This window comes from Dermochelys coriacea, chromosome 9, assembly GCF_009764565.3.
Source record: "Dermochelys coriacea isolate rDerCor1 chromosome 9, rDerCor1.pri.v4, whole genome shotgun sequence".
Taxonomy (NCBI): domain Eukaryota; kingdom Metazoa; phylum Chordata; order Testudines; family Dermochelyidae; genus Dermochelys; species Dermochelys coriacea.
The window spans coordinates 10,374,939-10,399,350 of NC_050076.1; positions in this window are offsets into that span (position 1 = coordinate 10,374,939).

A 24,412-nucleotide genomic window follows, 5' to 3' on the forward strand; every position below is an offset into this window, starting at 1 on the left:
GAACTGCCATGTGTCCTGTATCTCGTGTGATGCTTGTGCACGTGGCAGCCCTGTCACGTCTGTCCACACCTCAGCCTGAGCCCCAGGCATCTTCCTGCAAAGCTGGGGGCAGGAGTTACAGTTGGGCCTTCTGGCCATGAGAAGGTGCTGTGAGGCCTACTCACTAGTTGCTCCCTCCTGCTGATTCCTGGTTATGGAGGAGTCACGTGAGGCAGCTGCAGAGGAAGGGATGTCAGCAGAAGCTCAGGGGAGAGACCACTTGTTCCCCCCCAGGGAAATGTTTGAAGTTGGATATACATGAGTTGGTGGCAAGAACCAAAGAGTCGTTGATCCCAATAACTCGGTTGATCCAACAGCAAGTGACTGAAGTAGAAAAAGTAGAAAAGGAGGTGGTGCCTGGTAGGCAATCCCAGAGGATGTGACCTTACATCCAGTGGTCTGAACCCTTAGTGTGATCTTGATGGGAATCCCGGCACTAGCAGTTGTTGCTCTCACGGGAATGTGCTGTTACATGGTATGCCAAACCAAGAAAGCTAAGCTACAGTGTCAAATACAGAAAGGGATGGAAATGGCAGTTAATACTGCTGTGGTACAACCAAATAATTATTTTAAGTAGTAAGGAGTTATGGCAGTATGCTATAACACACAACATATTTCTCCTTGAATAATTATAGCATAGCCATATATACTCATAGATACTCATGTGCTTATATATTCACCTAGCATTAACTTTTATATATTCTCATTTATCAACAAATATATATTCTGATTTATAGCCACATAGTTGTGTCCATAGACTTAGATATTTGTATGCTTTGGACATTTATCCTATCCTCCCAAAGCCCTCAGGTGACCAACAGGCCATCACATTTCTGTAAACAACGTTGACACATACACAAACCCCACACATCTATACCAGGTCTCGGGCCTAACATTCCCAGGCCCACGATAAGGGACTAAAATTAATTGGATAATAAAATCTGTCTGTCAGTCATACGAGGGAATGTGCAGACTGGATGACAGGTGGGGCATGAGTGTATGGATGGTAAAAGGAGGTAGCCACATAACAGTGTTTAGCCCACTGGGTTATCTTCGATCCAGACACTATGCTTTTCCAGGACAATGGGTAAACATCCTCCCCTTTAAAAGATAAAAAGTGGGGGGAATGTAGAAAGAGGAGGCCCTGAAACATAAACTGTTTTATCAGAGGCCCAGTCTGAAGCCTGAACCAAAGTACTTCCAGGCAGTGTTAAGCAAAGCTGGGCTTTAAGCCAGCGGCAGGTCCCACTCACAGAAGTTGGCAAGAAAAGGATGTTAGAAGCACATGCACACACACATAAGTGCTAATGAGAGGAACTTGCACCAAGATGGCATCAGAACACTCCACAGACATAACAAGAAACATGCAAGTGCATCTTAAAGACAGGGTCAAAAGGACAACATGATGGATAGATTCGTTTGAACTATGACGAGTAATCTGTCCTGCAACTGTATAAAAATAGGTCCAGGAGCGCACATCTTTGTCCAGCCTAAGGGGCAGTGGAGTGTCCCACCACTGACTGAGCTGTGTCCATCGCCAGGGGCACAAATTCATTATATGCCCTATAGAGTCTACAGGGAACTATTACTCTGCTTCGTTTGACAATAAACCTGGCTGGGTGCCTTCGTATCTTACTAGAGTCTGTGGTTTTTGGGGGTTCTCTCAGGGTCTGCCGCGTTAGCTATCTGCGCAAAGCTGGGGCAGCACACAGAGGGAACACGCACGCAGCTGACTGTTATCATCGAACAAGAGCAGAGCACCACACCGGTAGCTACCGACAACAAGACCCACTACTGGCACCAGGCCCCCTTGTCTGCACTAGGCAACTCCAAATAAACACCCTCTAACCCTACCAGCGAGCTACCCTTGCATGCAGTCACCTCCCATCTCTCCACCAGCATACCTCAGCAGCCGCTCAACCCCCAGCAACAGTCCTAGGGCCACACCCAGCCAACTCTTATGACCCTCCACCACCCAGCAAACAGCCCCAGGCACCCACAGCAAACAAAAAACACCCATCCCCAGGCACTCACCACCAATAGCTACCCCAGCACTGCCAAAGTTACCCCCCCGGACAGCTTCCAGCTTATCCCAGCCACAGTTGCCAAACTTTGTACAGCTCCATGTTCTAACCTGGACATTCTTTGGGACTGGGTGTGTTGCTCATAAGCTGAATTTTGACCATAAAATAAATTGTGTTGTAGACAAATTTTTCACTTATAAATAGGCAAATTAGACCATTAAGTGATTTGCACAAAACTGTGCAGCTATGTGTAACAGTGTCACTTCCTGTTGCTTCTGAGAGGCAGGGGAGCTGCTGGGACCCTGTGCCCCCAAGGTGCTGGCTCGGGAGGAGATCGTGAAACCCCCTCCCCATATCCCCGGTGCTGCTAAAAATGGCAGTTGCTGCTGGAGTTTTGCCTTCTTGGTTGTTCGGATCCTCTTATAAAGCCACTCTGTCTGGGAAATTCCATAGAGGGGCTCCTGTCCACCTAGTGCCCCTGGGAGCAGGGAATGGTGTACTCAGGTGGTCCCAAGGCCTGTTTCTGGGTCTTCCCATCCTGGAAGATGCTGGGGCCTTTACCAAGAGTCCACACCCCTTGGGAAATTCTGTAGCAGATCTATCAGCACAATAATTTGAACACCGAGCATTCAGTTTAATTTCATAAGCGGGAGGGAAAGACAGAAAGAAAGGCAAGCCAGCCTTTCCTGTGGATACCCAAAACAAATTGTAGTCAGTGTTCTAAAGACCATTTTCCCTTGGTAACAGAGGCATTTACCTAGCTCTTCCCAGAGCTGGTCTGTGCAGGTTGCAAATTTGGAATGGGGGAGAAGAATGGCCAACGCTCACCGTTTTGTACATTTCTAGCCCTGTTTTCATTGTGAGGATGGCCTTCAAAATTTAATCCTACGTTGGGTGGAAAATCTGTCACAGATTTGGCCTCGTACTTCTGGTTCATCCCCTACATGTGGGCTGGTTTTTGAGCTCTTAGAAAACCATGTCCAGAGCTCTCTTGATTTTTGATAGGGTTCTGGGGCTTGTCTACATGGCAAGTAACAGTGCAGCAAGCCGGGCTGTGAATCTGAACCACACCCGCTTGCCGTGCAGTAAAGTTCCATGTGGATGCTACTACCGCACACTGAAAATGCTGGCGCACGGCTTGGCGTGCTATTCCACACTCAGGGACTTTCACTGCACTGTAGCAGTCCAGCGCACACAGGACGTTACTGCATGGCAAGTTGATGCATGGTAGATTCACACCCCAGCTTGCTATGCAGTATCTTGCCAGGTAGACAAGCCCTTACATTATTTCACAGCTGGGAGAAATGACACCGCCCCAGGCTGTTGCTGATGGCACTAACTCCCTCTTAGCGCTGCCTGTGGCACAGCCAGCTCCTCTCTCCAGGGACAGGGCTGTTATATAGTGTGAGAGGCAGTATGGTTACTTTAGTGGACTATGAATGGGGGCTGGCAGTGAGAGAATTCTGCCTTTTATTCCTTGCTCGGATACTAACTCCATTTTATGGTCTTAGTCAAGTCACTTAGCCTTTCTGCTTTTGGTTCTGCATGTAAATGATAATATTTACCGTAGTTTGACAACATTTCTTGATAAAACTTTTAATCAAAATTTCAATTTTTGATTAGAAATGGGGGCGGAAGGGGCGGAGGGAATGTGAAAATTATAAAATTTATGTCTTCCTGTTCTTTGTCCAGCCCTAATAGTTGCCTACTTCCCATAAGAAGTTGTAATGTTTGCAAAGGGCTAGATGTACACTTCAATTCAACAGAATGCACACAAAACCCTACAGTGGCTCTGGACCTTGGACAACTGCCCCTTATAAAACTTTTTAAATAATGGCATCTATGCAAAGACCCTAGCACAAACCACTGTGCTTCTCTGCTCTGCAAGAAGGATATTCCCCTCATGTAAAATGAATGTTCCTCCAAGAATCGTTATGCTGCACCTCAGGCCAGTCCTTGACAGAGTGGTGCAAATCATGGTGAACAGGAATCTGTTATACCTTGGCAGAGAGGAGTTTGAAACCTGTTTGACAGCATCCTGCCCCCCCCCCCCCCCCGCAAATTGCATCTGTCTTCTCTAGTTCTCCCTGCTTGGCTCAAGAAAGTGCTGCTCAGCTCAGTTTTCAATTATGTTCCCATCGCAATTTACCACAGACTGTGTGTAATTTATGGCAATTACCTCTCTGAAGTCCCCCCTTTAAAAAATTCAGATAAAGAGACAGACAAAACCTGAATGTGAGCCAGGCTCACCTGGCTTGCCTGCTGTACTAAGTTGACATTATGGGGAGAAAAAGGTATGCCTGACAGGGCTGTGAAGGAGATACTTAACAGAGACATGAATGCACACTGACAACTAAATCAAGCAGAAGAGGAACATAATTGTTGAGGATGCATTCCTTTATTTGTTAATGCTTATATACAATATCATAACAACCGAATATTGTGTAAAGGGTGATAGGCAACACACACTGTCATTCTGGGTTAAAGACCTGTGATAAAATGGCTTTACTACAACAATTGTCCATGATAATTTATTTGTTGTTGTTGTTGTAGTACTTACTTTTGTACTGACAAACTCCTGAGCTTTGTGATGAAAGTAAATAAGCAGTAATAATACATACCACCATCAATATAATACAGGCCTTCTGGGAAGGGAAACTAAACACATCGGAGAGATCTGTGCAGAAATTGAATCCTAAACAGATTTATAAGATGCTTTAGCTATCCGGACAATCTCATGGGAAATAAATAGATAGCTTTTATCAGAAACTATTTAAGTTAAGGGTTTTTTTTACTGTGATGTAATGATTTTAAACCAAAACAAATTTATTTCCTACTCTCCTTGTTGCCTGCAATTGAGAGGTTAGTTTCAGAAATCATTCTAAAAATGGCTTCAGGTGGGTGTGCCACTTTCATCAACCACTCTTGGAATTCTTCATATACACACACACACACACACACACACACACACACACACAGAGAGAGAAAATAAAAGCAAAGAGCCAAATGCTTACATGGTGTCACATCTAAGGTCCATAAGAATAGAGCAGACAAGACTGCGAATGCATTTTGGATTTTCCCAAGGTATAAAAACTAAGCTTAAAGGTCTTTCCAAAGCAAAACATTGGTGGGGGGGGAGGGTACTCTGGTTCCCGTCCCATTGAAGTCAATGAGCATTTTGCCATGACTTCAACTGGGCCAGGATTTCACCATTAGTGATTTAAAGCAGTCATGAAAGTGGATGTCAAAAGGGGAGATTTATTTACATGGTGAAGTGTTCATGGGTTTATAAACAGAAAACTTAGCCTACAGAAATTGTGGCTCAATTCTTCCTTTCCTTCCTGGGAGAGAAAAAAAAGTAAATCCTTATAATCTGATTCACTGAGAAATGTTAAGTCCTCAGTTACACCAAAGTCAAAGGAAAATACTCTTAATTTACATTGGTGTAACCAAGATCAGTATTTCACCCAAAATGGCACCTTTCACCTCTAGGTTGTCATTTCAAATCTAGCCCCCCTTGGCAGTGACCAAGAGCCTGATTCTGATCTCTCTTCTGTTGTAAACCAAGAGCGACCCCTGAAGTCAAAGACACAGTTACTTCTATGGAGGAAGTGCTCAGCATCTTGGACAACCAAGCCTTGTATTTACAAATGGCCATGAGAGAGGAGGATGTGTCCTGGTCAGCACTGTATCAGGTTGTGCTCTTTTCAGGAATCTCAAGTATAACAATTCAAGTCATTATATCGGTTTAATTTCAACCACCAATATTCTGCCTCAGTGTTTACTAAATAATGAAATCTGAAAGATAATAATACTAATACTTAGCACTTATATAGCACTTTCCAACAATAGATCTCAAAAGCACTTCACAAAGGAGGTCAGTATCATTATCCCCATTTTACAGATGGGGAAACTGAGGCATGGGGAGGTGAAATGTCTTGCCGAAGGTTGTCCAATCAACTGAGCCAGGACTGAAACCAGGTCTTCCGAGTCCCAGTCCAGCACTGTATCCAACTGGAAACATTGCCTCCCTACCCATTATATTATTATTCTCAACAAACTGTGCATGTGTTAAGATAAAACACACACTGCCATATAATAAATAATAACATGATATTTTGTCCTATCTTTTATATTACAGCAGCCCTAATAAATTCAGCATTGATCAGCAACCACTGTGGTAGGTGCTGCACAAATACATAGAGACAGTTCCTGCCCCAAAGAACTTACAATTCAGACAGAAAGGAAGGAAGGGGAAACAAAGACTCAGAAAAGTGAAGTGACTTGCCTGAAATCATACATGCAGTCAGCAGCACAGCCAGGAATAGAACTCAGGTCTCCTGACTCCCAGCCCAGTGCCCTACCTACACTGCCTCTATCATAGACTTTGAAGATATGCGCTTGAAAGGAGCATCAATGAAAAATACTTAGATGTAATAACTCATCAGCTGAAGACCAGATTGCAGGTATGATCAAAATCTGAAACCCTGACTACAGTATGAAAACTTAAAAGCTTCGAACTAACCAATTTATATTAAATATGGCGCTTACACAGCGCCATCAGCGGGAAAGTATAGCAAATTGCAGGAATTCACACTGCAGACATGTTCAGCAGAATGTCTGTGCAGTTCTATAGAAAGCCCACAAAATTCTGTAGTACCCTGGGCACTACAGGGATCCAGCGCTTTTTAGTGGATGACGCATCACAAATTACAGAAGTACTGGCCTTCCAGTGAAGGAAGGGCAAACACAGATGGGTGGGGGAATGGGCTTCCATTCTGGGGTTGACCTAAAGATCAAACAACTGGTACTCACATGCACCAATCAATATATCTTTTTTAAAAAAACTAATTCTGTCCATAAGACTCCAGAGTCTGCAAAAATTTCATGAGACATACTGCACAAAAATAAAACAGTGGTGAAAGTAAGAGACTGGCATCTTCTTGTGTCAGTGAACTTCACCTTCTTGGAATGGTGCTGTTCCCTCTTTAATGGGTGATCCTTAACTATTGAAGTTGATTCTTATTTATTTAAAAATCTATCAAAGGATTTGTCTACACTGAGGATTTGCCCCATTTTACAGCCATCTGTGGCCAGCAGACAGCGTAGCTGCTCCAATACAAACTCTCTAGTGTAGACAGGAAAACCTCTAAGTTCAGGGCATCAGTGCAGTTTTGCCTGTCTATAGAAGGTATTTGCATCAGTGGATGGTGGCTGATGACTGCAACCCTCAATGTACACAAGACCTTAGAAAGCCTGCCCCACTAAAGTCAAGGGAAAAAAACCTCCCATTGAATTCAGTGGGGCCGGAATTTCATCCTCAATGCCTGAAGCAGTAGTTCTCAACCTTTTTCATATTGTGACCCATGATCCAATAGAAAAAATTTCAAAACTCCCCTTTTATCTAGCCAGGAAGGTGATCATGACCCCCGAAACATCAGGGCTCACGACTCGACCCCACCCCCAACCCTGGTTGAGAATCCATGATCTGAAGAAATAAGTTCACATATGCAGCATCAAATAAATCACACAGTCCACTCTGTGATGAATACACATTAGCCACAGAACCATCCTAATGCACCTTAAAGAAAAACTCAAGTAACGTCAAAGATACTTCATAATGACCTCAAGAGATCAGCATGAAAAGGAGAGGAAATTCCCCTTTGGAAAATGGAGGGAGGGTATATGGCTTGTGGCAGGAAGCAAAGAAGTGTGTGTTTTTGTATGTGACCCTCTTTCTGCAGTGAGGTAACAGAAATAACTGCATATAATTTCACCATACTCGTATCACAGAACCACATACTAGCGGGATAGCCAAAACACTTGTTGGACAGCTCCTGTCCTTCTTGTGAATCAAGTTACTGTTAATAGAAAAGGGTTATTTTATGAACCAGCTATTCTATTTAGATGTCAAGGCTTTTGGAACAGGGACAGCCTCTATATTTAAACAGCACCTAGCACAACTGGGTCCTGATCTTGACTGGGGCCTCCAGAGGCAACTGTAACATAAATAATAAACTAAATATTTTGGATTTATACACATGGGGCACCATCCAACACTCACTGAAGTCAATGGAAAGTCTCCTTCTGTCTTTGAACAATTCACAGTGCGCAAGGATAGCTTTCATCCCACTTTCAGTGTGTACTGCACTGCTACAGATTAGGCCAAGGGTGATTTACTGCATGACATATTTTCCATGTCTTCTCATCATTAAATATTAAGAGCACATTCTATTTTGACAGAGTAAGAGCTGCCAAAAAGCAAGCTCCTTCGGCCTCTTTTATATTAGAAAAATTAACAAAGGTAACGCCCAATAGCGAAATGGTTTTATTTTGCCACATAAATGCTATCAGATTAGATTAGTATAGATATTTGTTTTGTTTTGTTTCTTCACATGCAACAGAAATCTTTTTCAAGACAGCTAATGAGAGATTTCTCATATGTCTACTGAACCTTGAAACATTCAAAGGGAAGGATTGGGGAAAGAGGTGCACTGAATCCTCATTTATTCTTTAGCATCAAGTCCTGTTTTAAAGAGAGACGTCTTGATCCAAAACCACAGATCAGATAACACACACACACACACCAACTGCCCTAGGAATGTTCAAAATAGATCCCAACATTACAGTTCTATACGGTGTGGGTGAAATCCTGGCTTCATTGAAGCAAATGGCAAAACCCTCATTGACTTCAGAAGATGGGAAAGTTTGGATCTGGAGCCAGACTTTACCATTTTGGCCTACCTTTAATTTAAACATTGCCTGGTTTGCATTCCATTAGAACTGGGGAAGCAGGCAGACACAAAATTCTCCTACTGAGAATAAAATAGAGGAAAAGGCTAAGCAGATGTAACACACTGGTTATATAGCTGGGTTTTTATAAACCCAGTTATACAAAATTATTTGAAATTCTGTTGATACTTTATGTGCAATTCATAATCAATGAAAACTTAAAACTTGTTACAAATCAGAATTTGAATCGTCCTTTTTTTAAAAAAAGCACAACTCACCAGGATTTTACCTTTGGAAGCTTACAGACCTAGCTGTAGCTAACTCAATAATTACATTGTACTGCCATCAACAATTCAATGTTTTTTTCTTGCCTGAGGGTTACAACACATTTGCACCATAGGGAAGCTTTTTCTCTTTACATCTCAAAACTCTACCACAAACTCTTCCTTTATTCATAACAGCTAGATCTCCAGCTGAGATAGGCACTTTCGTATTGCTCTAGATGACAGTTTTCTGTGTTCTTTCCAAGCTCAGGGGGTTTAATAAACATATCTGGCAATTTTTCGATAGCTGGAAGGCCTGGGATGACACTGTGTGCAAACAATATGCTCTCACTGCTAGGGAAACAAGTTTATTCAATTATTCAATTAATAGATTACAGTCAAGATACTTGTTATCCTACAATGCAAAATAGGAAAAGAACTCAGGGAATTAGGGTAGGTCCCAGGATTAGCACCAGGCAACGCAGCAAGTTGGGCAAAATGAAGAAAAAACACATGTTGATGGAGCTCCATCTATAAAGAGAGGTGCAGTCAACTGGTTTGAGACCAGGTTTGAGTTTTAATATCAACACTGACACCGACTCCTCCTGTTTCTTTGGGCAAGTCATTATACATCTCTCAGTTTCGCCTTCTGTAAAACAGGAATAATACTCATCAGGAGCAATTTTTCCCCTGGTGTCACTCTGCTACTTTCAGTGGAATTTCATCAGCAAAGAATTTGGCCCAAAATTTTATAAAAACAGTTTAAAAGTCCTAGGGTCAAATTCTGTCTTGATTTTAACTCCATTCAATCTCATTTTTTAAATTATTTTTTAAACAAAAAATCGAAGTTTCAGTGGGTAGAAGTTAAGTCATGGCAGAATTTGACCCTCTGTATTCTTGTTGATGGGGATCTTGGACAAAATTACATAGAACTAGGAAGGGGAGAAACTTGGACTCTACTCATGGAGCTGAGCTGATTGGTCCTGTATTCCTTGGACATGTTCCCTTTGAAAATTTGGGCTGTGGTACACCAAAATCTTGTCTATGCTGAAATATACTCAAGCTGGAGTTTGCCCCACAAGAGTTTACCACAAGGGCAAAATGTGTCTTATTTGATGAGACACAAATTTGCCTGGAGGATGGTTTGTGGTGAAGGTACTCCACAGGGTCACCAGCTACAGGGGTTCTTTTCAGGTCTCTGCCACAGATTTAGGTAAGTCAGATAATCTCTCTAGCACAAATCCTCAAAGGTATTTAAACACCTAACTCCTATTGATCTCAATAGGATTTAGGTGCTCAAAAACCTTTGAGGATCTGAGCCTCTGTTCTTCATTTGCAAACTGGGGATAATAATAATTCCTTTGTTTGGCTTGTCTATTTCCATTGTAAGCTCTTCAGGGCAGAGACCATCCTTTACTGTGCATCTACACTATGTCTAGTACAGGAGGAGGCGGGGGGAACCAGTCGCGATGGGGCCTGTAGACGCTTCTGCAATACTGCTAATAAGCAGACAAACTGAGATGCCGTAGATTGACCAGACCCTAGCATAGGTGCTATAAAAAGTAGAAAGAAATTACCACCACCACTATGGAACAAATTCAGAGCTACTCTGGATGAGTTCAACTCCAGAGACTTCATAGATTTATTGTGAGAGGGGAACAAGAAAATCAAAAATTGAGGTAAATGGGAGCTGTGCTTGGAGTGTTTTAGAGAACAATTTGGCCAACGGTGTGCACAGTGGGTATCTTTTAGCTACAATAATTTCTTCTCCAAATGAAATTTTATTACATTTGAAATTATTTTAACAGAAGAAAAGGTAACTAGATCACAGCTTTATAAACCATATACACCTCTGGGTATATGAAAAGGGCATATCTAGGTATTTGCTATTATAAGCACAGCAAAGGCAGATTTTAGTTAGGGAATGCTACAGAATAACGTTACGCACCCTCCTGCCTCCAGTGGATGGGAGAGACTTCTTGTCTCAGTATTTCCTACTAAATGCCTCTTTGCATTACTTCTACATATGCCCCAAGGATTTACTGCAGTATTTTAGAGAAAGAAACACTCTAGTAATTATGGAAAAAATGTCCTGGGAACAAGCAGAAAAGGATGGAATTAATGCATTTTACACCCACCTTTTGCCTTGGGGTGGAGGTTTTTAATTCAAGCTCTGCATATGCATAGAACATACAAAAACAACGAGGAGTTTGGTGGCACCTTAAAGACTAACCGATTTATCTGGGCATAAGCTTTTGTGAGTAAAAAACCACTTCTTCAGATGCATGGAGTGAAAATTACAGATACAAGCATAAATATACTGACACATGAAGAGAAGGGAGTTACCTTACAAGTGGAGAACCAGTGGTGACAAGGCCAATTCAATCAGAGTGGATGTGTCCACTCCCAATAATTGATGAGGAGGTGTGAATACCAAGAACATGTCTCTAAAATGTCTCTAAAATGCAGCTGTATCTTGGAAGATTGCATCTAGCTAAGGCATAACACTCTAGAGGAAGAAAAGGATATTTTGGACAAAGACACTGTGCCAAACATGACTAACAAACCCCAAATCTTACTGAAAATCTCAGAGCACCTTTGTATCATCCCCAGGGCAGATAGGACTCTTTATTAGAAGGTTCCTTTCCAAAGACACCCAACACTATTAATTACATGGAACAAAGTTTGATCTAGAGATGGGCCTGAGCCAAAGAGACTGGACCTACTCCCAGACTTCATGAGGCATTCAGTTCTGGCCATTATTATTTGTGATACAGTAACAGATAGAGGACCCATTTTGGGGCCCTGCCCTGCTATGGCATAGCAAGAAACAGTTCCTGTCCTGAGGAGCTTACAATCTAAATAGGCAAAACAGATAAAAGGTCAAAGAAAAGAGCTATTATCCCCATTTTAAAGATGGGGAATTGAGGCACAGAGAGATTAGGTGATGTGCCCCACGTCAACCAGGAAGTTTGTTGCAATGGCAGGAATTGAACTCCTGCCTCCCAGCCTAATGCCTAAATCATAGATTGTCCTTTTCTCTTCATCACACTGATAATATCCACCCACAAAGCTTGGATCCAGATCCAAATTTCAAAAGGCAGGATGCAGGATTTTAGTTCAGGCCCATCTCCAGTTTTACCTTTCACTGAAGGGCAGAGTTGACCCTGCTGGGATATGAACCTGTGATGATAGTGAGCCTAAGTGTTTCCAAGCTGAGGCTTCCTCCATGAACCAATCCCCCTGCTTTAGATGAGGAAGAACTACGAAATGAATATCCACATTGCTTCAGCTCCTGCTGACCAGCACACATACCTCAATTCAATCATGTTTATGTACCAACATTCATGTCCCCAGAAGTATCTGCAAGTGAATAATCAACCACAAACCATTTCAAGGACCATTCCTAGTCCTCATTTCTGGTATAGTAACAGGAGGAGAGAAAGCTCTGAGATCCAATTAAGTCTATCCATTGATCAGTCTTGTGTTTGTAACCTGGAAAGCTTTCTTCTCTAATATTAAAATCCTGTGCCCAATGCACAGCTTAAGTAACTAGGCTGTCCACAGGTGTCTGGATAACTCCTCCCAAGCTGTGGAGCAAATGCAGAGATGCTTTACAGACCCAGGTCTTCTGCAGCCCCAGGTGGGAAAGTGAAGTGTCCCCCATAGTCACAGATCCAGTGGACACACACTTGATCCTACCCGGACCTATCACCGCTCCTAAACTTTCCCCCTTTGTGGTTTTGGGGCAATGAGCACCAACAGAGCTGCATTCCATGATGGATGCATAAGAAAGCTACATTGGTTCCACTTCACTCAGTGTCCTCTCTGCCTGCATGGAAGGGCATGGACAGGGTCAGCTCTATATGCTCATCTAACTCTGGATATATTATGGTCAATAGCCTCTATTTCCACCCCCTGCCCTCCCCGATAGTCTAACCTACACACACTAATTTCTATTGACCCAGAGTCCGTAGTCAAGCAAAACTCCTATTGATTTTAATGATGACTTTCAATGGGATCTTTGCCTGAATAAGAATTGGCTCATAGTAATTAGCAGAGCTGAGTCAATAATTAGAAATGAATAATTTATTCACCTAATTTAGCCCCTTTTAGCCACACAGAATATTCATGAGCTGATGTGGTTTCCTCAAATTTATTCATTAGTCACATGTGTTCAGCAAATATCTTTGAATTCTCCACACCACTGCCACCACTTTCTGGCCTGATCATGAATACTTGAAGTTTGAACTATGTTGTTTGGTTATGAGTTGACCGAGAGTTCACAGGATATCTCTGATGATTCTTGAGTGGATAAGCATGCAAACACTTCTAGCACAAATACTTGCGCATGCAAATTTCAAATTCAGTTTCTAAGAATTTCAAAGTCAGATGCGTCTTTTGCAAACACTTTTGCCAAAACAACTCAGTTACCCAAATGTGTGTATGAAGCAAAAACAAACACAGGACGAAGATGGCTGAAATGCACACATTTTAAAATTTGAAAACAATATTCACAGATTTTTCCCCCCATTATTGATTCAACTGCAGTAACTACTGCTTGGAACACCTGGGGAATTGGCTTTTCCCTACATCAATAACATTTCTCATTAGTGCTAGGTCCTCTTTTACCCTTATGGGAAAACCCCATGAAATTAAATAGGGATGGAACTAAATAGGGCTTATTTAGAAATCAAACATGGCTTTAAAAATTACTCTGCATCCTACAGAATTTAATAGGCAATTACATTCCAGCTAGAGAATTCTATTTTTTTTTTACAAATTCTAAAAAAGGGCATCATTCTGTATCAAAATCTACAGAACTTTTCCATAAATTTTTATTTTAAAATATCTAAATACTTCCTGACAAACACTAACTCTAATTTCAGCTTTCTCCCAACAGTTGGCTTAATGGAAGGGATGACACTTAAATAAAAGGCAAGGCCAAAAATGGAATGAGCCATTTTTACTGCACAGACTTATACACATACCTGGGGGTAGACCTATTGACTTCAAAGATACAGTGTGCAAAATTAAACCCAGGTATAAAAGTCTCTGCAGGAGCAGGGCCCAAGTTTCCCATGAGATGTGAGGGAGTGGCATCTACAGATTAGCTACATGTTTTCAAAATACTGAGAAACTGCATGAAAGCCTCTGAATTTCTGGGCAAGGCCCTAATCTGCTCCCACTGATGTCAATAGTAAAACTAACTTGAAGGGTGCAAGATGAAGCTGGGAAATTTGTAGCAAATGTTTGCAAAGGCAAGCTGAATAAAACCATATAATACAGAACAGGAAGGAAAAAAAAAGAACAAAACACAGCCCATACTGTACAATGCCATGCTGTGATTTTGTTTACAGAAAAGACTGTGCGAAGAAATTCTACCACTTACAATAAAAGTCTTTCCTATGGCAAAGTTTGGTAAGTTTTTTTCCTATATTTAGAAATAAGGTATTCACAGGTTCAATTCTTTAAATATTTTTCTCTTAAAAATGTAGGGAAAGATAATTTGCTTTTAGGAAAATAAATTACATCATCAAAACAGCCACATTTTGCTAGGAATGAATGAATTCAGCTGAATGGACCAAATCCTGAATTCCTTGCTCACTTCTGCTGTTTGTGTCCACAGACAAAGCTTTTACTTCAATGAGTGTTTTGCCTGAGGAAGGACTTTGGGATTCAGATCAACATTAATATTAGAAAATAATTTACACCAATCACCGCTATTAAGTCAGAAGTGCAACAGCACTGACTAGCATGGTGCTGAGATTTTGTGATCCCACAATGTAAGCAGTTAAATATTTGTAAACAGGGCACTGGACTAAATTCCACCCTCAATTACAACTGCACAACTTCAGTGAAATCAACAGGGTTGCAAATTTGCAAATGAGGAAAGAGTTTGTTCCAGTCCTGGGGGTGGGGGGAGGAATAATTTTGAAAAAAAAGTCATAAAAGTTTCATTCTAGAGACAACGATTGTGCTTTTCTCTCTGTAGTTCCATGTCTCATAACTAACATCTGGTGGAAATTAAGTAGCAGTTTTTTCCCCCTTCTCCCTCATCCCCCAACCAAATAAACCTCTAACACAAAACCCTGCATATATATCTGATGTATTTTATACATATTCATCCTCATAACTTGACAGATGGGAGGAATCTTGCAGTCATTTCTAAAAGCAGACAAAAGGCCGTTGGTTCTGCTCCACATGATGATTTGTGAAGACAGAATATCACCCGCTTCCGTTGATGATTATATAGTTCTATCCATCTGTCTGCCACTGGAGGTTGTGAGAGTGAGATACAGCTCACACCGTCTTCATAAACAAAAGTAGACTGTGCTGTCAGTAGTCAGACATGCCAACTAATTGGAGCTGTCGACAGACACAATATTCTGTGTCAACAGCTCTGGTAACAGTTTGAAACAGCAATGATATGTTGGGTGATGGTGAGGATGACACATATGTCTCTAATAGCACGCTAGAAATCTGACATAACTAGAAAAGAATTACTAAAATGTGATTCCCAGCCTCTAGTTTTGCTGTTAAGACTTACCAGTCTACACAGAGAGGGGAAAAAATGGTATGTGCATGTTGTAGTGGCACACATCTTCCTCTGTATCATTTCCCATGCTGACAGCTTAATTTGATACTCATAATGCATAACTGCAAAATTAAGCTTGCCACCAAATTTTCAGCAAGCTACCAAATTTTTAATTGGTGTTTGAAAGATAATCAAATAAGAAAAAAAATGTTTGACTGAGTTGGAACCAGGTTAAAATAGGTCTCACGGAACCATATTAAATGGATCTTTCTTTACATTTTTTCATGGTAATGCTGAAAGATTATTCTGTGGACTCATATCTGTAAAATAAATTGGGCCCCGATCCTGCAAAGACTATGAATAGGTTTAACTTTAAAGTTAAGCACTATGCAACACTTGGGCCTTCATCGGTACATTGTTACAGATAGAAAGTGCCTTTACTGTAATCACTTCTCTAAGATACGAAAGGAAAGGAGAGGCCCATTTAGAAAATACTGGTAAATTAAATATTTGAAAGGAGAAGAAAAATTGTCAATTTCTTTGCTGTAATTGCCTATCTGTCTAACCACCCAAATTTGTGTATTTGGCAATATTTAAGTCACAGTTTTAAAATGTGCTAATTAATTGTAAATATTATACCATTTTAAAGTGATGTAACACCTTTTATCCCAATGGATTCCTGAAGTGCATTACAGACAACATAATACCAGTACCAATAAAATGCAGCCACTTCTTGGGGGTGGAGGGCAGCAACCAGCTAGCACACAATGCACCACAATAGCCTGCTTAATGTCTGATGGGAAAGATCCTGCCCACATTAAACTCCATTAATTTGTCTTGCATGGATGGAGGACCAAGTTGACACTGCCAGGATTTGAACAAGTAAATTCCCAGAAGTCTAGTAATTCCAAATTAAAGGTCAAATCCTGCAGCGTTTCCCTTCCGCTCCCTTTTCTCTGCAGAGTTTTGCAGGGCTTAAATGGTGGCTCTCAACCAGGGGTATGTATAATCCTGGGGGTACACAGTGTTCTTCCAGGGGGTACATCAACTCATCTAGATATTTGCCTAGTTTTACAACAGACTACATAAAAAGCATTAGCGAAGTCAGTACAAACTTAAATTTCATAGAGACAATGACTTCTTTGTACTGCTCTATACACAATACACTGAAATGTAAGTACAATATTTATATTCCAGTTGATTTATTTTATAATTAAATAGAAAAATGAGAAAATGAGCAATTTTTCAGTAACAGTGTGCTGTGACACTTGTATTTTTAGGTCTGATTTTGTAAGCAAGTATTTTTTACATGAGGTGTAGCTTGGGGGTATGCAAGACAAATCAGATTCCTGAAAGGGGTGCAGTAGTCTGAAAAGCTTGAGAGCCACTGGCCTAAAACACAGCAGAAAAACACAGTCTAATATTCCATTACCCTGCACCTTTACCAGAGTAAAGTAAGTGTAAAGACGGTGTAAAATGCTACTATTCTGATTTGGCAGCATTAAGCTCTGTGGAGGTAGGGACCATCTTTTTGTTCTGTGTTTGTACCGTGCCTGAGACAATGGGGTCCCGGTCCATGACACAATACAAACCATAAATAATAATGCTTGTGAAAGAACATGCAATGCAACAAAAATCAGTCTTCTCACAGGACTGCAGGCTGGGAACTTGATGCTTTAGTTAATTGCATCACAACAGTGTGGCGGGGATTTCCACTGACTAAAAGGTAAGGGAGGGACGGAGCATGGCTCCATCCCATAATACTCTAGGTAACCCAGTTAACCCCATCATGACCACTTTACTACAATAATAATAATTTTACCCCCAAGTTGCACTCACTTGACTGTGTAAGTACCTACACAACACCCAGAGCAATGGAGAACCAGGTCCACAACTGTTTTTGCTTCATGGTGGGGGACAGGAGGGATGCAAAACAGAAAAGCCAGGCAGGGGCTCGGATGTGGCTGTACTCACAGCCCCATGAGCTGGGGAGCTGGTGGAAGCAGCATGGTCAGTGGGTTAGTGAATTACAAGGATCAGAACCTGTGGAGGGAAAGAATCTGTAAAGCTAAAACCCAGCTCTTCCTACTCCACAAGCAAAACAATCCACTGTGAGAATGTCCCACCCACCTCCTCAGGAATAAGCAAAGGAAAAACAGAAAAAAACATAACAGGACTTACCAACAGCGAGCTACATCAAAGCAGTAACAAATTACAAAATGGCCACCTAAGGGCTGCAGTAGCTGCTTTCTGCCAAATTTAAAGGATCAGCCCCCTGAGAAGCATACTGGGAAAAGAAGTCCTATAAAGGGGGAAACCTGTTTGTAGAAGAATTAGTAAGGAACAGAGATAGTCGCCATAGAAGGTGTTTCTGGGGAAGGGGCTACTTCTACATCCAAGCACTAGATTATGCCTGTTACTTGATTTTCATGAGGTGCTAGTGGTAGAGAGCCTATGACACACAGAGCTGAGCAGTTCCAGTAGAGGGTACATGTGTCTGTTTATTGCAATACTTCATGATTTTCAGTGATAAGCGTTTGCACGTTTATGGCTGTGTTTTGCGTCAACATTTCTTCCTAAGTACCCCAAACTGACTGTTCAAAGTAATAATAATATAAGCCTTAATAAGGAAATAAGCCAAAAAAAGCCACAGTTGCCATGAGGCTAGAAAAATCTGTCAAAAAAGTTCCGGGGAGGGAATGAAGAAACAAAAAAAAATCCCAAATTCAGGCAATATTATTTTCTCCATCTAGCCAAGGCGCAAGTTACTAAGCGCAACAAGAAATGTGTATAAATAGTGTGACAGCCATTTACTCTGACTGTGACTCTAGCAGCCTGGCTGTTGGCATAATATGCAAATTAAGCATCATTCAGAAATGGAAGAATGAATGCTTTGGCACTTGCAGGGCAAACACTAACTGGTATGGGAAAAGGTCCAGCAAAAGACAAACTGCACAGAAGAGAGTGGGTGGCGAGGATCAGGACAATGAAGTGTTGGACAAAATACCTCCAACGATGCGGACGGCACAAAACAAACAATTCCAAAGTTTCAGTGTTCTGATTCCAAACATCAGCAAACAACATATTGCAAGGTACAGTGCAGGAGATGAGGCAACATTCATGGCTCGGCCCACAATGCCCATATTGTCTTGCGTTACATTCTTATATGCCCGCTGGATCTGGCTCAGAGTCATTACTAGACATCAGGATAGCTCTATTAGCTGTCATGTTCAGTGCAAGGTGAAAAATACATGTAAAACCCATGGTCACAGAGCGAGATCAAAATGCTGTGGAAAACTTGAGGCTACTTACAGTAATGGTCCAAACCAGCTGAAAAGTTTCCATTGATTTCACTGCGGTTTGGATCAAACCCTGTATCTTATGACTGGGATACAAGAGTATTTCTTGCCCTGATCCTCCACTGGGTTCTGTGGGGACAGACTCTTACATCTCCTTGAAGTTAATGGGCCTCCATAAGATTTCAGTCATTCAAATACCTTTGCTGGATCTGGGCCGTAGGTAACTTCTAAAGAATAGTGCGGTATCTTTTAAATAAAAGTGAATCTAGAGCCGCAGTAGCTTGTATGTGCTAATTCACAGCTATGTGTATTCCCAAAACAAATGAACACTTGGAGCATTTTATCCTAGTTTCACTATTCAAACTTTTGATGCCTTTTAAAGCTGTTGAGATTGGCTTCCCTATTTAATAATTATTCTAGCTGTTCCCAAAGTCCTTTCACCATACCTGGTGTGGCACATTACAGACTGTACAGACTGTTCTCCAGGTGCAAATTGCTAAACAATTACTGATGAGAGAAAAAAAGAAAAGGAGTACTTGTGGCACCATAGAGACTAACAAATTTATTTAAGCATAAACTTTCGTGAGCTACAGCTCACTTCATCGGATGCATCGTGAGCTGTAGCTCACGAAAGCTTATGCTCAAATAAATTTGTTAGTCTCTAAGGTGCCACAAGTACTCCTTTTCTTTTTTGCGAATATAGACTAACACGGCTGCTACTCTGAAACCTGTGATGAGAGAAAGGTCATAATAATAGGTTACTTGAAGCCTTTGCAGCCTGCCTTTACTTCAGGGCCATTTGTAAAGAACCATTTCATCCCATTGTTATAATGATGAGAAGAAAGTAGTTTAAGGTAGTTAAAGACAAGCAAACAAAAGGCAGGAGAGCAGTGCTGTACAACTTCTACTTTCACTTCCTGCCTACTCCATTACCTCTGGCATTATGGGAGAAATAACATGATTGGAATGACTGAAAGGTTATAAGGGTGGGCAAGGTTTACCTTGTGGAAAGCAGTGTGAACGCTGTTGGCTAAACTGTTTTGAAAGCTAAAAGCGATGCCGTTTAACAAAAATACTAAGCTGTCCTTGAAAGCTATCCTTGAAAAAGGTGAATTATATAGAAATACTATTTCTTCATGGGCTCTTTCGTCTCTATTTTCCCCCTTAAATGTTTCTCCATTCCCCCCCTTTTTTTTAAAAAGGGGCATAAAGATCAAATATGTGTCTGAAAACTTGAAAGAGCATAGGAGAGATTCTGATCTCAATTTCATTTGTGTAGATCAAGAGAAATTCCATTGATTTCTGAAGTCAGAGTCTGGCCTGATCTACAGAAACACTTAGCAGACAGGCAAACTTCTTCAACACCTGGATTTTTTCCAGTTGCTATGATAATTTGCCTTTAATTTTGCAACAAACAGCTGAGCTAGCAGGCTTTCTCAGCACCTGTGGTCTTGAGAGTAGATTTCAAGATCTGGGGAAATTTCGAGCATCCAAGTTACTGAAAAATATCTGCCCTCAGGGAAGGAAAATCCAGATAGAGAGTCTGAGTGACCAGGCAACAATGACCTTGAGTACAACCATGTAACAATAACCCATTGCTGGAACTGTTTGGGATGGAGGTTCCTCTAAGAGGATGAGTTCCTCTAAGCACTACTAAAAAAGAGAAGCTGGAAGTTTTAAAAGAATAAAATACTAAGGGTAACAAGAGAATGATATGTCCTAACATTTCCTGCTATGTGCAACACACACTGTGTTCAGCTGTAAAGGAGTTTTGTTACAGGCTGCCCTTCCGATAAGTCTGAGGCAAGTATACCAACTGGACAACCACCTTGCAGCTAAAGCACAGGACTAGCTATCTGGAGAGCTGAGCCTGGGTTGCTTTTTGTCAGAGATGCCTCCTGTGCCACCATGGGCAAAGTCACTTAATGACTCTGCACTTCGGTTTCCCCATCTGTAAAATGGGGATTATGATACAGGACTTGATGGACCAGAGAGGTTCTCCACATGGAGATGTCTCTCCTTCTGTCCCTTGGATGGGGCCTGGGTTTACACTTCTCACCTCAAAACAAACCTGGGGCCCACCTGCAAAACCCATACGTTCACACTGGCTCCAAGTCTCAGACTTCCCCCTCCCCACTGTGGCCCCACTGGAGCCACATTGCCAAGGCTTCCAAAGCCAATGTCTGCTCTAGGTGTATCCCTGTTAAGGGGTAATCCCCACTGCCGGGCAACTATACACCATGGCGCTGAACCCTCCCGCAGTCTACGGCAGTGGTCTGTGGGGAGGGGAGGGAGGTGGTGTGGGTGGATCAGTGGAGTGACAGGTGAACGACCAGTGAATTTATGAATTGCTCAGACCTCATGTGGGGAGGTTCAAGTGGATGCTGGTTCTGCTGCAGCCCTGGCTTTAGATAGGGGAGGTTTCTAGTCCTCATTTACTCGGGCTTTGCACAGGGGAAATGAATTTCACCATAAATTCATTTAAATCTGGAATAAGAACACAACATCAGGGATCTGTCTGGTAACGAAGGGATCGTTTAATGCTTGCAGCACTGATGGCCACATTTGTGTTTTCTATTTGTTACCTTAATTTTTTGAGGATGGTGAAGGGGATTATTTAGAAAAGCTCACAACAGTTATACAACATTTTCAAGGCACGATAGTTTATAGCCCAGATTATTGTGCTAAACTGTGTCCTACTCTCACCACAGGAATCTAGTCAGACAAACTTGTGCTCCGTTGTCCAGTTGCTGAAATAATAGTTTCTGCTTTTGTTTCGTCATGACTTGATTACTATAATTATTTGCTTGCTAGACTTCCAGCCACTGCTCCCTGATTGTGGCGAGGACAGAATTCAACTTCAAGACGACATACTGCATCTAAGTCTTTCCGTCAAATTACCCCTATAGCCCCATATTAAGAGAGCTCCATTGGTTCCCAATACAGCAGCCGTCTGATTTTTTAGATCTTGGTACTAATTTACAAGCTTTACATTGGAAGCCTTAGATAAATCTTTTGCTGCTCCATGTCTGAAGAGTCTGGGGACGTTCTGATATATGCCTTTGTCTACCCCATAGTGATTTAGACCCTGAACTTGTTCAGCCTTACTCACATGATTAGCTTTACTGACTTCAATGGGACGACTTGTGAGAGTAAGGAGTACTCACGTGAGTAAATGTTTTCAGACTCAGCCCCTAAGTGAGACGGAGGACTTTACTATTATTCATTTCTTGAAAAGCACTTGAAAAGAAACAAGAGAAGACTTATCGTATTTATCCATAGTTATTATAGGGTCACTGTGTCTGTTTCTTAAGTCCTCTTTGTTCTTTAGTATATGCAGTCAACATACAGTAGTGAAACGCTACAGTTCCCTTTGTGGATTTTCACATGTGAAAAGAGAGGGAGTTTATTTTTTTCCCTGGGAGAATTTGTAGGGACAAAAATGGTGATATTCTAACCTGAGACAAAGTGTGAATTTTTACCATTTCTATTATGATAGCACCAGCAAGGCTCTCTCAGAGATCAGTGTGCCAGGCACTGTACACACATGTAACAACCACCACTGCCCCAAAGAGGTTAAAATCCACAGTTTGCTACAGATGAAAGTGGATGTTACTATTTTCATAATTAAAAAAAATTGTTGTTCATTTATGAGCTGAAGAGGGCAGTCAGAAAATACATTAAGACGGTGGATTTTGGAGATCGTCAGCTTACAGTGGCTCATTTGCATCATATTAAAAAGCACACACATACATTTATGGAATGAGGGAAACTCTCTTCTCTGGAAGACTCTCATATTCCTTGACAGAAGAAAAAGCTGCATTGATCTGTAGTTTTCCCTGTAAAGAAGTTCCCATCCCTGGACGTACTGGAGATGTTAGGATAAATGTGTGAATTGGTACACTAAATGCCCCAGATCTTTTAAAATTAACTACAACTTTTTCTCAATTAAATACAATGGAAATGAATGAAAGGGGCATTAAAACTGGAGTTTTTCGGAGGCTCTCACTGGTAATATTTCTTCCAAAGCACTGGACACTCAATCCTGCTGAAGTCACAGAGGAGCTGAGGGCGCTTAATACCTCACAGGATTGCTCAGCACTTTATGGGGTCAAGCTCTAAAAGCCTGATCTTGCATTTCTTGCACATCCAAATCTGTTGTTGAATTCTATGCAAGTTTTGACTATCCAAGAAATATAGGATCAGGACCTATGGGCTTGTCTAGTGAACATTTTTGCACTGCGGTAGCTGCCCCAACATACCAAACCCTTAGAGTAGATGTGCTGCAACCAGTGGAAAACATGAATTGCAATGGTGCAACCTGGATTGTTTTCAAATTGAGATAAGCTGCACCCATACAAGTCACTTTTAAACCAGTACAGCATGTCTACATTAGGACAACTTCCTCAACTTTAACTGAGAAAACTGGAAAACTTTTTGAGGGTTGAAAGGGGGAAGAAAACTTGCTCCCAGGGCTTTTCCACTCCAAGTTCTCACAGCCTAGTCAAACTGATTTTCTCAACCTTTAAGAAATCCTGACATGCTACTGTCTTGTGTCAATTTTCATGGGTCACCATGAAAACGAGATGGGTGGCATGAAATTAAAAGAGTTTTTGTTAAACTTGCAGCCTTTGAAATCTTTTAGGTCTAAGGGATGACAACCTTTTTCACTTCCCCAATTTACCCTTTTGATCTACAGTAAATTATTGCCCTGATAACACTCTCCCTTAATCCTGTCACTCTCAAGGGAGGGAAATGGAATTCTAAACTAATTCATTTGTTACTCGGTTTAAGCAAGCACAATATACTAAGAAGCAAAAAAAAAATTATAATGATCTTTCTTTAATCAGACTTAATCAAAGCAGCTGGCATCCAGGACTATTACAATCAAATTCAAATTATGTGTCCTACTGCTATAAAAACCTAAATAAAAGATAGATGGAAACATGGATAAGGAAACAAAAAACTAGAAAGCAAGACTGAAACGTTTTCTTTTTTAAAAAAAAAGTCTTAATTTTGATAATTAAATATCTCTTTTACAAAAAGCATTTTTATATTATATACAGTTTTAACAATTTATGTTCCCTACCCACATTTAATATTTCAATAACAAAACTCACATCTTATTAACATGAAACCACTAATGCTATAATTAGTGTTTTGAAGTAATGAAAACATAATCTACTGTGATAATACTTGATAATCTCTCAGATGAGTGAAATCAGCCTGGCTCCAAAAAGAAAAAAACAACGTGCATTAATTAAAAAAATATTTGTCCCAAATTGGCACTTTTTCCTCCATATGCCCTGTCTTTTCCTTATATAAGGAAAGATCATGAAATAGCAATTAATAGTAGAGTATGTTTCTGACATAGTAGCTTTCAGCCTCACAAATTCTTGACCTGAATATAAAGCCCTTGCCAAGGTGAAGAGCTACAATAGAACCCTGAGAATTACAAACACCAGCGTTACAAAAAGACCGGTCAGCCACACACCTCATTTGGAACCCGGAAGTACG